Source organism: Oryctolagus cuniculus, chromosome X, assembly GCF_051225735.1.
Source record: "Oryctolagus cuniculus isolate XC-2025 breed Fujian yellow rabbit chromosome X, ASM5122573v1, whole genome shotgun sequence".
Classification (NCBI taxonomy): domain Eukaryota; kingdom Metazoa; phylum Chordata; class Mammalia; order Lagomorpha; family Leporidae; genus Oryctolagus; species Oryctolagus cuniculus.
In genome coordinates this window covers 62,639,699-62,645,839 of record NC_142888.1, presented here as the reverse complement: position 1 = coordinate 62,645,839, position 6,141 = coordinate 62,639,699, and positions in this window count along the sequence as shown.

The window sequence follows — 6,141 nt, the reverse complement described above, 5'->3', positions numbered from 1 at the left end:
GAGCGGCACCCCCGCCGCTCCCCCACTTTCACGGAGGAGCGCCACCAACAGCGCCACCAACAAGCTCTCCGACCCTCTCAGGGGGTCCCACATGTTATCTCTCTCCCCCTTTTTTAGTCCTCTCCCACCAATCCGTGCTGTGCTGCCCGCATGCTGAGCACGCTGCTTTCTTCCAATCAGAGGCTGGATCAGGAATCAGCTAATTGAGGAAGCAGCTGTGTAAGATTTGTTTTCTCCCTCTCAGCGCCATATGGTGGGAGATCAGACGTATAGAGTTAGTTTCAATCCACAGTCTCAGTACTTATTTGTCTCCTGGGCACCCCGCCATGTTGCGGGAGATGGACCCTGTTCCCCACAGTTTGTTACAGATTTTCATTCAAATGTCTGCATGTCAGAGAAAACTGCTCTAGTGTATCTAGTATTTTAACCATATTTATACATCTTGAATGATGCTTGTGTTAATACAGAACAAATAACTATGATTTGGATACATGAAATCATCAAACATTTCTAATATCCATGTAGTCACTTTGATCATAATTAAAATCTATTAGGAAATTGGCTAAAAGTTAAAGAAATATTATAGGAATGATGGTCAAGACAAGTGCTGTTCAAGTCATTTCTTCTCAAAGTGTCAATTTCACTTTAACAGATTTCTTTTTAGGTTCTCTATTAGTTATCACAGATCAGGGAGAACATATGGTATTTGTCCCTTTGGGACTGGCTTATTTCACTAAGTATGATGTTTTGCATATTCATCCATTTTGTTGCAAATGACCAGATTTCATTTTTTAAACTTTTACTTAAATATAAATTTCCAAAGTACAGCTTATGGATTAAAGTGGCTTTCCCCTCCATAACTGCCCTCCCACCTGCAACCCTCCCATCTCCTGCTCCCTCTCCCATTCCATTCACATCAAGATTCATTTTCAATTATCTTTATATACAGAAGATCAATTTAGTATATATTAAGTAAAGATTTCAACAGTTTGCACCTACACAGAAACACAAAGTGTAAAGTACTTTTCAGATTTCATTTTTTTACCACTGTGTAGTATTCAATGGTGTACACATCCCATAATTTCTTTATCCAGTCTTTGGTTGACAGGCATTTAGGTTGATTGCATGTCTTAGCTATTGTAAATTGAGCTGCAATAAACATGGTGGTGCAGATAACTCTTTTATTTGTTTATTTCATCTCCTTTGGGTAAATTCCCAGGAGTGGGAAGGCTAGGTCATAGGGTAGGTATATATTCAGATTTCTGAGGTATCTCCAAAATGTCTTCCATAGTGTTTTTTTTAAAAGATTTATTTATTTACTTGAAAGTCAGTTACACAGAGAGAGAAGGAGAGGCAGAAAGAGAGGTCTTCCATCCATTGGTTCATTCCTCAATTGGTCACAACAGCCGGAGATGTGCCAATCCAAAACCAGGAGTCAGGAGCTTCTTCTGGGTCTCCCATGTGGGTGCAGGGGCCCAAGGACTTGGACCATCTTCTACTGCTTTCCCAGGCCATAGCAGAGAGCTGGATCGGAAGTGGAGCAGCTGGGTCTCTAACTGGCGCCCATATGGGATGCTGGTGCTTCAGGCCAGGGCATTAACCCACTGTGTCACAGCGCTGGCCCCTTCTGTAGTGGTTTTACCAGCTTATATTCCCACCAACAGTGGGTTTGGGTAGCTTTTTCCCTACATCCTTGCCAGCATTTGTTGTTGGTAGATTTCTGTATGAAAGCCTTTCTAACTGGAGTGAGGTGAAACCTCATTGTGCTTTTGATTTGCATTTCCCTGAGGGGTAGTGATTCTGTGCATTTTTTCATGTGTCTGTTGGACATTGGGATTTCCTTTTTGAAAAATGTCTGTTTAAGTCCTTTGCCCATTTCCTAACTGGGTTGTCTGTTTTGTTGTTGTTGAGTTTCTTGATCTCTTTATATATTCTAGTTATTAATCGTTTATCAATTGTATGGTTTGCCAATAACTTCTCCCATTCTGTCAGTTGCCTCTTAACTTTCCTCAGTATTTCTTTTGCAATACAAAAGCTTCTCAATTTGATGTAATCCCATTTGTTAATTTTGGCTTTGACTATCTGTGCCTCTAGGGTCTTTTCCAAGAACTCTGCCAGTGCCAATGTTTTGCAGGGTCCACAATGTTCTCTAATAATTTGATGTTACCAGGTCGTAGATTTAGGTCTTTAATCCATTTTGAATGGATTTTTGTGTAAGGGGTAAGGTAGGAGTCTTGCTTCATACTCTGCATATGGAAATCCAGTTTTCCCACCACCACTTGTTGAAGAGACTGTCCTTGCTCCAGGGAATAGTTAATGCATACTAAACTGATCCTCTGTAAAAAAAAAAAAAAAAAAAAAAAGAAAAAAAGAAATTATCAATTCCCAACTTGACTCTCACTGGGATTAAACATGACAATAGGTCTGCTCTGATTTCATAAAAAAAAAATAAAAATAAAAATAATAGAACTTCTCATATACATTGTTGTGAGAAGTAAGTGAATGAATGTGGCATAGATAGCATAGATAACCAAAAAATATAGCTGCCTGAGCTTGTTCTGTGGACATGGAAAGTTACTGAAAATATGATAGTGAGGAATGATGTCTTTGCAGCTGACTAACATGATATTTCTATATCCTGCATCTTCTGTGACACAGTTCTCATGACCTCAATTATAGTCTCATACCTTCTGTGTCCAGTGTTCATAGTTTCTAACAAACACTATGTCTCATTTAAAAAAAAAAAAAGATGAGACACACATGACTGAAACAAGATGACTGCATGATTAGCTTTTTTTTCTCAAAAAGATTTATTTATTTACTTGATAGGCAGAGTTACAGAGAGGAAGAAACAGAGAGAAAGAGAGATCTTCCATCCACTAGTTCACTTCCCAAGTGGCCCCAGTGGCTGGAGCTGGGCAGATCCAAAGCCAGGAGCCTCTTCTAGATCTCCCATGTGGGTACAGGGGCCCAAGGACTTGGACCATCCTCTGCTGCTTTTTCAGGTGCATTAGCAGGGAGCTGGAGTGGAAGTGGAGCAGCCGAGACTTGAACTGGAGCCCAAATGGGATGCTGGCACCGAAGGAGGCGGCTTTACACAATAAGCCACAGTGCTGGCCCCTCTTGGTTAGCTTTGTAAACTATTTGGGAGACAGAGAAGGTGGATGATGTTTCACTAAGCTTTGAAATTTATGAAATATAATTTTACATTGTGTTCCCATTGGTAAGTCAGCAGAATCCACTGCTGTAACTGATACTGAAATAACACCTGGAACAATGAGAAACTTGACATGTCTCATTAACTAATCTCATCAATAGTCTAGTTGAGGACATCTTTAATAGTGTTATTCTTTTAGACTTGCCATTTGCTTGAGGGTTCTTGGAAATCATTGTGACAACTTGGGAAAGTTTCCATCAACAAATTGCCTAAGCACAACTGAGATAAATGTTGATTTACTGTCAAAAATGATAGCACCTGGCAATCCATGTGTTATGATCACTGACTTAGAACACTGATTATTGTCAAGAAATTTGAAGTGACACTTGGAGCAATTTGAGGAGTTTTGAAAAGGGGGGAAAAAAAGGGCCGGCGCTGTGGTGCAGCAGGTTAATGCCCTGGCCTGAAGCACCGGCATCCACTATGGATGCCGTTTCAAGACCCGGCTTCTCCACTTACACTCCAGCTCTCTGCTATGGCCTGGGAAAGCAGTAGAAGATGGCCCAAGTCCTTGGACCCCTGCACCCACGTGGGAGACCCGGAAGAAGCTCCTGGCTCCTGGATTTGGATCAGCGCATCTCCGGCTGTTGCGGTCAATTGGGGAGTGAACCATCAGGTGGAAGACTTCTCTCTCTCTGCCTCTGCTCTCTCTGTGTGTAACTCTTTCAGATAAATAAATAATTTTTTAAAAAGGGGGGGGGGGCAGAGAATAGTCCAGAAGTTGTTCGCACAGGATGATACTGAAAAATAAGTACAGAACTGGTGTTCTTGGTTACTTTACATGAACAATTGTCTTTTTCATATATTCTAAATATCTTAGCACATTACTCATTATTTTATAATGTTGTAAGAACTGTACTTCATTCTGAGCTACTATTACAGAGATTATTTTTTCTAAAAATTTACTTATTTGCAAGTCAGAGAGAGAGAGAGAGAGAGAGAGAGAGAGATCTTCCATCTGCTGGTTCACTCCCCAAGTGGCTCCAACAGTGGAAAGAAGAAGGCTTAGGTAACAGCCTACAGTCAGGAGAGTTAGTTATAAAGAAGATGATGGTTTTAATAAACATTTAGTCAGTAAAATCAACTGAGTTTGATGATTGTGAGAGGTCACAGAAATGGAAGAAGTCAAGTAAGTCTTTCCCCATTGAGTACATAGAGATGCCTAGTACGTAATTGTATATTTATGTTTCTACTTAATAAAACAATTTGGGGGCTTATTATATTCCAGGCATTGTTCTTAGTGCAATGGGAACTGTCTTAGTCCATTTTGTGCTGCTACATAACAGAATATCATAGACTGGGTAATTCATAGTTTACAAAACTTTATTTCTAATAATTCTAGATGCTGGGAAGAGCAAGATTAAGGGGCCAGCATCTTGTGAGGGCCTTACTACATCATTTCATAATAGACAGTGGAAGGGAAATAGAAAGAGAAGACAGATATATATATATATATATATATATATGTACACAAAGACACACACAGAGGCTGAATTCGCCTTCTGACTTCAATTTTCATTCATTTAAAAAATCTTACTGTGTATGTTTAAGATATACAACATGATGTTATGAGATACATGCAGATATAAAAAATTTCTACACTGAAGCAAATTAAGATGTCCATTAACTCACACACTCACTGTTTTTCTGTTTTTGTGATAAGAGCGGCTAAAATCTACTCATTTAGCATGAGTCTCAACCACTACAACCTTTTTTTTTTTCTTTTAAAGATTTCTTTGAAAGTCAGAACGAGAGAGAGAGAGAGAGAGAGAGAGAGAATCTTCTATCCCCTGGTTCACTCCACAAATGGCTACAACAGCCAAATCTGTCCAGGCTGAAGCCAGGAGTCAGGAATTTCATTCTGTTCTCCTACCTGGATAGCAAGGACATAAGCATTTGTGCCGTCTTCTGCTACCTTCCCGGGTGCAGTAGCCAGAAGCTGGATTGGAAGCAGAGAAAGTGGGACTCAGCACTGCAACTCAATTCACAATAGCTAAGGTATGGAATCAACAAACCCAGATGTCCATCAACTGAAGACTGGATACAGAAATTATGGTATATGTACACCCTGGAATATTACACAGCAATAAAAAAAAAAGTTGAGGCTGGGGCTGTGACGCAGTGGGTAAAGCCATTGCCTGCAGTACCAGCATCCCATATGGGCACCAGTTTGAGTCCTGGCTGCTCCACTTCCGATCCAGCTCTCTGCTATGGCATGGGAAAGCAGTGGAAGATGGCCCAAGTCCTTGGGCCCCTGCACCCACATGGGAGACCCTGAAGAAGCTCCTGGCTCCTGCCTTCAGATAGGCACAGCTCCAGCAGTTGCGGCCATCTGGGGAGTGAACTAGCGGATGGAAGACCTCTCTCTCTCTTCTCTCTGTGTGTAATAAATCTTTAAAAAAAAAATCCTGTTGTTTGAAACAAAATGGATGCAACTGGAAACCATTATACTTAGTGAATTAAGTCAATCCCAAAAAGACAAATACCATATATTTTCCCTGATCTGTTGTATCTAATAGAATATCTAAAAGGTAATCTATAGAAGTGAAATGGATACTTTGAGATGCGATGACTTTGAACAGCCCTCTTCTCAACTGTTGAGGAACAGTTTTTTTTTTTTCCATGCTATTTGTTGAACTGTTTACTTAGTGTAGGATTAATCTTATGTGTATAAAGTTAATTGAAAATAGATCTTAGTAAAAAGTAAGAACATGAATAGAAGAGGGAGGAGGAAGAAGGGTGGGCGTGCAGGTGGGGGAGAGAGGATAAGGGAGAGAATTGCTATGTTCCTAAATTTGTATATATGAAATGTATGAAGTTTCTTATGCCTTATATAAAAGGCTTCTAGGTTTTAAAAAAGATATTTTTATGTGAAAAAAATTGAAATCCATGCATAGGCCTTTTGTAAATCAAATTTTCCATGA